This window comes from Calypte anna, chromosome 3 (genome assembly GCF_003957555.1).
Source record: "Calypte anna isolate BGI_N300 chromosome 3, bCalAnn1_v1.p, whole genome shotgun sequence".
Classification (NCBI taxonomy): domain Eukaryota; kingdom Metazoa; phylum Chordata; class Aves; order Apodiformes; family Trochilidae; genus Calypte; species Calypte anna.
This window is the reverse complement of record NC_044246.1, coordinates 108,587,573-108,600,243: the sequence shown is the minus strand read 5'-3', so window position 1 is coordinate 108,600,243 and position 12,671 is coordinate 108,587,573.

Genomic DNA, 12,671 nt, shown 5'->3' with positions numbered 1-12,671 from the left:
ATTGTTTTCTATACTAATAGATATTAGAGTTTGAAGAGGTATATTAGGTTCATACAATCCATCTCCCTGTTATACACCTAGGTTGCTTTCTACTGTACAGTCTCTACTGCCTTTCCTGATTTATCTTTTAAGCCTGTGCAGCTTAAAATAGCAGAATAGAGACAAGAAGTAGTTAACTTAGACTTATTTTGTCCTCTATTAAAGTACAGTATTAGTGCATCTGTTCTGTAAGACTCTGACCTCTTGTTAGCTCCTTTGTGTCAGTGTTTGCAGTGAATATACAAAAACTTCAAGCTGATTTTGTTTGAGACATCAGTAGTTTGTCCCAGGTTTTTTCCATCCATTTTAAAGAATAGTGGTTTCTGTCTGATTATATATTGCTAAGTTCCTGTGATGGATTTGGGGGTTTAAAACAGTGGTGCAAAAGGAGACTCCATGGAAGCAGGATTCAGAAAAAATCAGAAAAATATTCTAAAGACTTATTCATATTCCATACACAACATACAAATGCTCAGGGCTCAGAATCCAGGAGGTGGGAAAATGCAGGAACATTGCTGGAAATTATAAAATGGAGCTGAAGGAAGCCTTTGGAAATGGATCCAGGGAGCAATGAGCAGAGCAGTTTCTGAGACCCTGGAGAGGTGCTCATTAACTAATGTGCTACAAGTCAGGTAAAATACAGAATCACAGAATTTGCATGGTTGGAAAAAGCCTTTAACATCACCATGTCCAACTGTCAATATCTCTTCCTCCCCAAAATAATAAAAAATAAATGAAATGAAATTAAAAATATATATATATATATATATCTCACCATGCTGACTGCAGCATGTCCTGAAGTGTCTCATCTACAGGGTTTTAAATACCTCCAGGATGGTGACTCCATCACCTTCCTGGGCAGCCTGTTCCAGCACCTGACTACTCTCTCAGTAAAGAAATTCTTCCTTCTTTCTGGTCTTGTACCTTGGACTTGATCCTGATCTCAGCCTCTCTGATGTTCCAGTGCTGTGTCTGCACTGACTCAGAGGAAGATGACCCTGATTTATCACAGCTCAGGGCAAAGTTTGTCCCTGGAACTAGAACAGAAGCAGATTACTAAGGAATTCTGTTACAAGTTTAACCTTGCAGCCTCCAAAGAAACCACATGGTTTAGGGGGTTTTGAGATACAATGGGACTAGGAAGCAAAAATCCTTGAAAAAAGAAAGCAAGAAACACAAAACCCCAAACCAAACATAACCACAACAACAAACAAAAACCCCTACCAACAAAAATTAATTAATTCATTCTGACTTCTGACTCTTGGGACCTCCCATCACCTGACATTCCTTCATTGTCAAGGTTGTCTTCACTGTGGCAGCTGCTGATGTACTCCTCATTTCTTCAAGAAGATATATTTGTCCTTTTTCACATATTCACATTTTCTTGGTGCCTGATTCTCAGCTCAGGCATTTTGAGTGTTGCTGTTTCCAAGTTTGTTGTCAAACTCTCTTTTCTTATCCCCCAGGGAATCTCTGATATCTCTTTTCAGGAAAGAAAGACAAAGGGAAGTTTCAGAAGGCTGAACACAGAGTGACAGGATCAGAGCATCTGCTACTGCCACTGCTCTCACCTTGAGGCCTGCAAGTTATCCATGCAAGGGAGATGTGATGGCATAATAGATGTGAGGCATGAGGAGATTCCCCTGAGAACCCCTGAAATCCTTTAGCCTCAGCCATGATGAGCATCTCTAGCCCAGGGGCATACCTCACAGATCCATTTCTTATTGTACAATCACATATTTCAGAGGACAATCTGGTTTGCAACACCTTCATAGGATCATAAAAAAGTTTGGGTTGTAAGGGACCCTAAAGATCATCTAATTCCAACTGCATGGGCAGGGGCATCTCCCACTAGACCAGGCTGCTCAAAGCCCCATCCAACTTGCCTTGCTTTCTTTTTTCTCAGACTCAATAATAATAATGCCACCCAGTAGTCCTTGGGACACTTAGACCTGCAAATGGAATATATTTTTCTTTCCTCTTTGAGAAATCAGATCAGAACACTTGCAAGGATGCAGATATATTCATCTGAATTAGTTTAAGAAACTGAACATGGTAATGGCAAGAGTTTACTTTGGGATTGTTTCATGACAGCTGTGGGATTCTCTTGGTCACTTTCTCTTGCTGGTGCACAGGATTCCTAAATGTAATAATATATTGTAGGAGTTCTTCAAGGCACAGTTCAACAAAATGTTCTGTTCACATAAATAGATATTAAGATACAGAATCCAAACTATCAGGCTGAGACCAAACCAAAGAATGCCCATACAGGAAGGTAACAGCTGGTGATCTCTGAACTGTCTGTTTACACCAAGAAAAGATACTTTGGAAACATAAGTGCCTGTTCAGTGCAAATATCTGCTTGGTGTTTTGTAGGACAAAAAAGATGTTGGGAACTACCTTGAAAGGAAAAAAAAAAAAAACACAAAAAACAACAACCAACCAAGCATTTTTATGCAACTCTATATCCATAGACTGCATACAATGTGCTGTCCTGATTCCCCCATCTCCAAATAAAAAAGTTAGAGAAAGATGACTGAAGAAGAAACAGATTACATAGAAACAGAAAAAAAATCCATGAGGTTCTTCTTACTGGAACATGAGAGGAACATAACAAAGGATCCCCTGTCCTGCAGATGAGAGTCAGTTAAGGTCTTCAAACCTGCTGAAATTTAAAATCTGAAGACTGTGGTGTGTCTACATTCCCTGAGCTCCCTTTTTATTAGCAATAACAATTAGAACAATAAATATTTCTGCCAGAGGTCCCTTCCAACTCTGATGATTCCGTGATTCTGCGATCTATAGGAAGTGAGAATCTGTCCTTGAATGTTGCTACTAACTTGGTACCAGTGCTGGAGAAAAATGTTCAGTTCTGCACCAAAAGTCCTTTTTGGTCCACCTGCTGTAGCAGCTGCCCAGAGCAACACAATTATGTGACATCTGGAGCACCAGAGCAATGGGAGATTCACCACCACGTCCAGTTGTTACTCAGTTGATGGAGAGAGATAGTTGAGGCATCATATTTAAACAGCTATAGATTACATCCAGACACAGCTTGGGCTGACAGGCATTTTCCTTTGAATTTCTCCCCCTGAAGTCTCCAGCAGACCTGCAGAATAAGAGGGTTTCAAGCCAAGTGCCTTGCTCCACTGACCCAACAGGGCTCAGGACTCCTAGGGCCTGTGTTAGCAACTTGCTTTATTAAGCACTTTGTAATTATGTGCAGGAAAGAAACCCAAGAGAGAGGAACTGGATCTTAAAATTTCCATTATCGGCCCTGGAAATAGTAATAGTTTTCCCAACTGGTAGCTGCTGCTTTTGTTTCTATTTTGATTAAAAGTATTCATAGAAGGAAAGTAATACTTATGGGGCATCATGGAGCCTTTACGTGCTGTTTAAGCAATGCACATGATTTCAACAAGCTCCAACTCAGTTTTACCCTGAGTTATTTTAACTTTTTAAATGGTACAATAGCAACAAAATAATGACAAAGAATAGGGTTAATCCTCACTACAGCCCCTACCACTCTTTAAAAATAAGCTGCGAAAGGATAATAGCACCATCCAACAATATCCAACAAAGAGCACAATCACATAACCTCAGAATTTCCAGTTCAGATCCTCCATAACTCAAACCTTTCCAGACCTCACGTTTTCCTACTCTGATACAACTGCTCTTCCCTGCCTATTGAAATTTAAAAGGCTAAAATGTAATGTTTGAAATTTCAGTCTACTGACACATGGCAAAGAAAAATCTGAGTAGGAAAGCAGGAGAATCAACTATTTAGAGTCTCACTGGAGCCATGTCTTTAAAAGTACTATTTTTTTCTGCTGAATTTCCAGGTTCTTAAACACCTTTAACTATCTGAGCTTGAGGCTCTTTAAATGCAAATGATAGGCAGATTAATTCAGTAGCTCACTTGGAAGATTTAACCAGAGGAAGAGAAGATCTGCCTGCTGGAACCCTGTACCTAAGGTACAGCTGTTCAAGAAATACAGCAAAGGACAGGTTTGAACACAAGAGAACATAATGTACGAGTTAAATAGGTTCTTTATAAGCTTGGTGCAAACTCTCTCTTAGCTTTCACTCCTTTTCAATTTGGCACCTAGCCCTTCTTAAAGTTTCTCTCTACTAACAGTAGAACAAAGTAGAAGTACATTTAATTCAGAGCTTGTCTTTTCCTTCCACCTTTTCTAGTAGCTGCCTGGTTGTCAGGCAATACAGCCCTGCCCCACACAGCAGATTGAGAAAGATATCACCATAAATGCATCACCCTCCACCTTCCAGAAACCATTCAGAGGTTCCCTCCATTAATAAGTTATTCCTTTCAGCTGAGGAATGTATCCACAAGGGAGCAACTGGGACAGCCCATTTTCATGCTGATATTTTTACTTCTCTAGAAACTGCAGAGCCAGAGCAAAGCTGCTGCAGCATCCAGCTTAGAAGCCACTAAAAGGCACTCCTGAAAACAGGCAATAAAAGGTTTTTTGTCCCAAATTCTTTACACAAGGAGGCTGAACACACTTCGCAGCTTTGAGATGAAACCATACCCAGCAGTCTGAGGCAGATTAATGTGGACTTGCTCGTATTACTCCCACTGATTGACAGAGTGCAGAATCTAAATCCCTGTTTTCATGCAGAAAATTTGGACCTGATATCCAGCTAAATGAACTGTGTGGATTTTCAACAAAAGAAGTCTGGGATAAGAAAGCATTAAATGCACTTCAAAAATATGTCAGAAAGACACAGCACCATAGTTCCCAATTTCATATAAGTGTGTTCATATATTCAACAGATGCCTTCAAGATCAGTAGTCATGAACTCATCTGCTGCACATTATATTACTTAATAATAACCCACAAATGGTAACAAATCTGTTGTCATGGCCTTGAATTACTGAGAGGGGGTCCACACTTACAGGGGTCTTGCTTTAGGAGTCCTCAGATAGCAAAAGGTTGAACACCATTTTCAGGGGTGATATATTTCTTTTCTCTGAGCAATGGACTGAAATAAATTCAAACCAAGCAGTCATTGCTTGTCTAACTGTTTCACATTTCTTTTCAGAAGGCAGTTTGTATTGTAGTTGACAGAAAATCAGTTTTCAATAGACAAGAACATCAACCAAATCCTCTGTGCTGTGACACCAAAAACGTTTACTCCTTATAGAAGATGTGCAATGTAATGATGATATTCTAAATATGTCAGGGAAACCTTAATGACAAGAGTCACTGAAGGCTAAGAAGGTAAACAAAGCCATGCTGACATGGGTGCATCAAAAATCAATCTGTTGCTAACTTTACAAATTCATAAATTAAAGAACTGAGTTTCCCTGAGTTGTTGCAGAAACAACTTCACTTTTTCTTTTTCTATTTCTTTTTCTCTTCCTACTTTCTTTTCCATTTTTGTTTTCCTTTTTCCTTTTACTTTCCTTTTCCCTTTTATTTTCCTTTCACCTTTTGCTTTTCTTTTTTCCTTTTCTTCTTCTCTTTCCTTTTCTTTCTTCTCTTTCTCTTCCTTTCTTTCCTTTTCTTTCTTTCTTTCTCTTTCTTTCTTTCTTTCTTTCTTTCTTTCTTTCTTTCTTTTTCTTTCTTTCTTTCTTTCTTTCTTTCTTTCTTTCTTTCTTTCTTTCTTTCTTTCTTTCTTTCTTTCTTTTTCTTTCGTTCTTTCGTTCTTTCGTTCTTTCGTTCTTTCTTTCGTTCTTTCTTTCTCTTTCTCATTGTCTTTCTTCTTATTTCTCTTTCCCTCTCCTCTCCTCTCCTCTCCTCTCTTCTCCTCTCCTCTCCCCATTTTTTCCATTCTCTCACTTTTTCCTTCTCTCCCTTTTCCCTTCCCCACACAGCCCCTGCCAGCCCATGCCAGGAGAGCTGCAGTCCCAGCCATCCTTACAAGAGGAGCTTTCAGCAATAGCTGCAGCTGCAGACAGAAACAGCTTTCCCCTCAGCTTGAGTCCAAGCTTTGCTTTTTTCCTTGCCAGAGACCCCATCCTATCTGCAGCTCCAGAAGGCAAAGAGGCACCTGCTGGTAAAGATCTCCTATTCACTTGCTTTACAACAAAGAAATGCCAGGGCAAGCTGTCTTCAGAAAGGACAGTTTCCATTGTAAGAAAATAAATTAACTCAACGTGCTTTCAGACAACTCATAAAGGTAAGTGTTATTCCATTATAAGTGTTATTCCAGGTGTTATTCCAATAAATCCATTTGTTGAGCTGTTCCTCTTTCCCTATTGCAGACATAGGATAAAAACCAGCATATTAGTCAAATAAGAAATATGATTGCTGAAGTATGATCTCTGGATCAGTAGCAATCATCATGCAAGCTACATTTAGTTAAGTTTAAGGACTTGAAATCATTGGAGGAAGTATTTCAGCCATATATACTCCATTTACTGGTATTATGTGAGGTATCTCAGTGGCTTGGGGTTTTTCAATTGAGATCATGAAGTTAAAGTTACTGTACCACTTCTATTAATGACAATACACAGACTTAAAAAAAAACAACAAAATTTTCACCTGAATTTTTTTTTTTTTGTTTGTTTTTCTTTCAGGGTGTTCAAACCAAGATTTCAATGAGCTCATGAAATCTGGATGTTTAAATTTTCTCAATTTTTATCCATAGTCAAGAAAAAGCCAGTGAACAGAAATAAATGGTTTGTGGTCCTTCATACTTGCTTGCACCTGAGAATTTTACCCATGCCCACACATGAAGTAAGCAGTGTGTATCCAGGTTGTCCTCAATGGCATCCCAGCCAGGCTATGGCATCTACTCTCAAAAATGAGAAATGAACCAGAGTGCTAAGGGACTGGATCCTTGCACAGTTACTGGAGAACAAGTTGTGATATCTCAGCTAAGTCAGAAACCAACATGATTTCAACATGGCCTTTTTTTTTTTTTTCTTTTTTTCCTGTATTTCCACCTTTATCTTTATAGGGTGAGGCTCCACAGTCCTGGAGAAACCCCTCAGATATCAGTGGTAGAATATCCAGCCCATAACAGGTGAGGCTTTGACTCCATGCAAACCTCCAGTCCTGTGAAGCCACCCCAGCCCCTTCTGCCACTGTCACCTTTTTCACATGGGCTGCTCCTAGAAAACATAAATTATGTCAACTCAAGATAGTTTGACAGGCAGGAAACAACTTAACATAGCTTCGTCCTTTCCCAGGGAAGATGGGTAAAGAGCAAGATAGCTCTTTTCAATAGAATCTGTTCAATTTACACTTTTCTCTGCTGCTCTATTTCAATTAGAAATGCAGATTTATTTCTTCCAAATGTAATTGTGTCCAGCAAACCACTCAGGTGTTGCTGACCATGACTAATATTAGATGGCAAGGATCACTGGGGCAGCTGCTTTTAAAGGTAGGTAGATATGTTTGTGGCACTTCCCTTGGAAAAAGAAAATAATACAGAAGCTAAAGCCCCATGCACTTCATGTACCTTACAGGCTGAAAAACACTGAATTGCCATTAGTACCTAGCGTGAAAACAAACACACACTGAGAAAAAGCCTCTTACATGGGAGCTCTTCATTTATAAGAAGGTTATGAGTACACTATAATTGCAGTGAAGTGTTGTGCAAGATTTTTAACCAAGGGTTTTCAGGTCACTGTTACCCAATAATTGTGATTTATTCAGTTTCCCTCAATCATAATTTCTCACTGTGCACACTGGTATTGCTTCAGTGAAAAAGCCTGCACAGTCAAAAGCCTGCAGTATACTGATTTGCAAAGATGTATTTGTGAAAAATAACAGATTCTTAGAGATATCATAATCAGGAAAATGAGATAAAATATGTAAACTATATGCCCATAATTACATTTTCATAATAGTCTTCTTCAGTCTTCCTCTTGTGGGCATCTCTGCACAGGTCAGAACTTAGGTGATTAAACATAGGCCTCTGCCTCAGGTAAGCTGAATTAAAATTTAGATTCCATTGCTTGTTTGACAGATCAAAAACTTATAGGCAAATATATACCTATAAAATAAAATATAAAATATAAATATAAGAACATATATTTTATATAAAATATAAAAATTTTAAAATACATCCCACTTCCATCCTTTATATCTTAAAAATATACTGAAAATAGTAATAAATGCATGACATTCAAGTAAACAATAGTTATCTTAAGAGACCTGACATAAGAAAATAGTGTTATTAAAAATAATTTATTTTTTAATTTACCATTATGTAACAATTTACTTGCTATAGAACACCTTTTACATTTCATAAGTACTCTGTAGTCCTGGGGTTCAGCACATTCTTGTATGAGATCACTGACAACATTAGGACCTGGCTCCAAAACCATCCTTCTGGGTATTGTTACTTGACAAGTTATTTATTAATCCAAATACATACCAACCTGAGTATGCTGACATTTTTATATTAGTTAAAAGCCAATAAAAATTGTTTTTTTAGTCCCCAGTATTTTCAGGGTTTGTGAAATTTTGACATTTTCCAAGAGAACAAGAAACCAGCCAGTCCTCAGAGTCTGAAGAGAGTGAGAAAAGTGACCTACAGCCCAAGTGTGATACAAGATCCACTGGGCCCCAAAAAACACTGGCAGCTCTGCCAGTGACAGCTCTATTAAACCCAATCCATTTCTCAGAAACTCATTTCCAGTAGATCTGATAATTTCTGAAAAACAACCCCACAACATTTTCTCTGAAGACTCCCAGGATAGCAGTTGCATTCATCCATTCATTCATTCAACATTATCTAAAATACAAATGTCCTGGAATTTAGTGTCCCTGCAAGTAAGGTAAGAATGATTTCTATTTTACAGATACAGAAGTAGAAAATATAGTGGCTTTTTCAAGGTTCAATGGAAAGTCTCATAAGAACCAGCTTAATTATAAAGTCTTGATGCTATAAAACATGCTTTTTCTAGCACCTGTTTTTCTAGCTCCTTAATCACTTTCCCCCCCCTTTTTCTTCTCCAGTCTCACTTCTGGGTCTTGTTACTGCCAAATATTTCAGTCTTTCAAGGACTTTATTTTCTTCCAAATATTTTTACCAGGACTTCTGCAAAGGAGTGATGAAAGTTGACTCCTCTGTAGACAAGACAATGACAAAGAGCAGTAAGAGGAATCCAGATTAGAAATCAGAGTTATTGGCTTTCAAACTTGCCAGTTAGCAAGTTCATTTCTTCCTTGGGAAGTGCTTTAATGACTTGAACAATATGCAAAAGAAAGACAATATTGATGGTCCTAATTGAGGTTGTTAATCATCCCAGCTTTACAAACTTTTTTTCAGACTTGAATTGCAGAAGAGGTTTAGGAATGAAATGGCCACTTGTATCCTCAAAACAGAAATGTTTAAGCTTGTGACTAAATATTCTTGAAAACTTTATCCACCAAACTTTGAGATTTTAGGAGAACATTTTAAAACAGCTACAGAGAAAGAGGAGGTAGGCACAGCTTCTGTTCGGGGGGGAAAAGAGTTTCAAGGGTCCAAGTGAGATGTAAAACAAATGGATCTCACCCTTCATCATAGTACATACACACAGAGGAAGAGATTTAAGGCTCCCTAGACCTCATTAATTTATTGTTTCCATGTTTCTTTTTGTTTCTCAACACAAAAGTCTGTTTTAGGTGGGGTTTCTTGAATATCTACGTCTAAATGTACATTTCTCACTTTTTGCTCTTTAATTTCTTTATTTATAGAAGAAAATGTTGCCAGAAATAAGGAAAGAAACTATGTGCTCATGTAAAATAGTGCTGGACAGAGATTAGTTCAGGAGCTAAAGTACTTTATGAAGGTCATAGAATAATGTGGAATAAAACTAGGAAGAGAATAAAACTTTCAAAAATACAATTGACTTTTAATGTATCTTTAGTCATACAGCTGAGGCAAGTCATACAGTCATACAGCTCTTCCACCCTAAACTGATCTCAAGTACTGTTTGATATATAAATTTATATATATTGATATATAAATTATATATATAAATAATACATAATATGTATAAATTATAGATAGATATATAAATTTATATACTTTCTTCTTATTCAGAGTTTGTGAAATGTGAGTGGGTGTTTTGCACTGGCATTTGTGGAGATCAAATGTAACCTTATGAAAATCACCATTAAAACGTATACATAGTCCTGGTATTTTCAGAAATTTCCTGGAGTTTTATAATCAGAACTACAGCAATTATAATTGCACATAGCAAAGATGAAGTGAAAAATACAAGTTTTGCTCATTGTGCACAGTTCAATCTGGGTTTTCTTAATCCCTATTTTTCTATCATTTTTAGAAGGGATTCCATAGAAAATTAGACAACATCCATCCAACGAAAATGCACTCAGAACTCAAGAAAATGTGTGAACCTCAGCCAATGTTCAGCTTTGCAGTTCTTTCCACTTGTGAAGGCTGTGCTGCTGAAGAACTCATTACTAAAGAACACTCTAATGATTCTTTGTGTTAGCTAGAAGACTAAAACATAAAAATAACTGTAAATATTTATCTGTCATTATAGGGGGAGATGTCTATAAAGAACAAGATAACCACTGTGCAGTGTTTACATATTTGTTTTCAACACACTGAAGCTTCCCTTTAAGCCTAAAGCAGTGATAATGATCTTCTGTACTCCTTAAGTGAGGAGCAAGTTTAAGTGGAGTTTTTATTTGTTGAGCCTCCCAAATCATGAATAATCAGTAAACTCCCAAAGCTCCCAAATTATGAATGTTTAAATAGAAATAAAATACTCAGATATAATACAGGGGACTATTTCCAATTTATGTTCTCCTTTTGAGCTAGTCCCACAGCCATCTTTTTAGTCAATGTGTAGAAAGAAAAAGTAGGATTCATCTCACTATAGAGGTTAAAAACAGTTCAGACAAATTATAAAAAATATATGTAGTTATTTACCACATCTGATAATTTTATTTAAGCTTAGTAGTTCTTGAAGTCAACAAACCTGGAGTCTGTTTGAGGTCTGTAAGCAGCTGGAGCTCCATCCCTTTATTTAAAACCACAGTGATTCAGGCCAGGAGAGAAGTTTTGACTCAAGGATTTCTAAAAGTTAATGAACCCAATCCATTTTGAGGTCAGCACCATATGGTAGGGGCAAAGATTTTTAGTTATTAACTAAAAAAATCAGTTTAGTTTGACCTCCAGCAACTCATCACCACCTCACTGAGCAGAAAGCATTTAAAAATTCACCAGTAAAAGACACCCTGCCTCTTCGTGAGAGTGCTGGTGGTAGGAAGGTGTCAGGCATCAAGGTAACACTGAACAAAGCTGCACTTATGGCTCCCAGAGGGCACTTATAATTAATGTAGAGTAAAAGCATTCTCCAAAGGAGTTCCCATTCAATGCATTAAGGTGTTTTAATGAGCAAAATGCATGGACTTTCCAATTTGCTGCCAGATTAAACCTTATTTTATTTTGATGCCCGTAACTTGTCCCTAAGTAGACCCTTTTCCCATCCTGGTTCTTATGCAAAGTTGGCACAGTGTAATAAATTTGCATATGTCAGAGCAGCTGCTTTAAGAGGTCACATTGCTCAGGCATGCAGACTTAACAAAGGACAGATGATGAAAAATGCAGGGCCTGATTTACTGCTTCAAAAGAAAAAAAAAACAACCAAAACTCTTGATGGAAACTCAGAAGAGTTTTAGAATCAACTACCATCTCTATAGTTTCCCAACTAGATTTCTAAGCATTCCAGTGTTATGGTCATGCACTAGATTTATTTTTTTTTCTGGTTTGCTTGAAACATGGCTAATTCTACCTTGGACTTGATATATAAAGAGGCAGTAAGTTATCACAGGAGCTCAACTATTTAGCCATATGGTGAAGGAAAACAATGTGTCCTCAATGCTTATCAAGGTTCTCTGACTAATTTTGTCATGGAATTAACTCAAAAGACACAGGACTCAATCCTTTTACTTGTACATAATCCACAAGGGTTAAGATGAGAGGTTTTTTGGGGTTTTTTTTGGCAGATATATATGTTTCAAAGAAAAAAACATGCAGGAGATTTACATGGGCATTTCCCATCACCACTTAATACTGTGGGCAGAGTCTTGCCCCAGCCCATGAATGATACATCTGATTTCAGTGAAGAAACACAGGGAACTGTAATTGCACAAAAGACCACAGATGTCTTCATGGATGGCTTGGCCAAAGATTCTTCTCTGACTTCAAGGGCAATACAGGAAAACTACAAAATCATCCACTGCTGCAGGTGTGCAACCACAGGGCTTGTTGGCACCAGAGTTAAACCTCCTTTGATATTTTGTCATATGGTATCCAGCCTCAGCACTGGTTTTAATCTTTGCTACTTTCCCAAGTGTATGCAAAATTTATGTCTTTCTTCCCTTTATGGTTTTGTTTCTTTTTTTTTTTTTCTTTTTTTGACTGAACTTCAGCTACTGGAAGCTCTGTGGGTTGTGCTGCTCAGCAAAGCTTCTCTTGCATCTGCAGTACCAACTCCCATGGCTGGTGCAGTTCTGGTCTCAGGCACTAACCCTGAATGACAAAGTGTAGACAGTAAGAAGCAAGTAATACCTTCAGCATATCCAGCTTGTGAGGAATCACACTCATCTGGGTCAAAATGACCTGACAGATCCTTCTTCCTGCCATCTGTTTCTGTAGAACACGTGAACAGTTTCTTCAGTGCAACATTAACC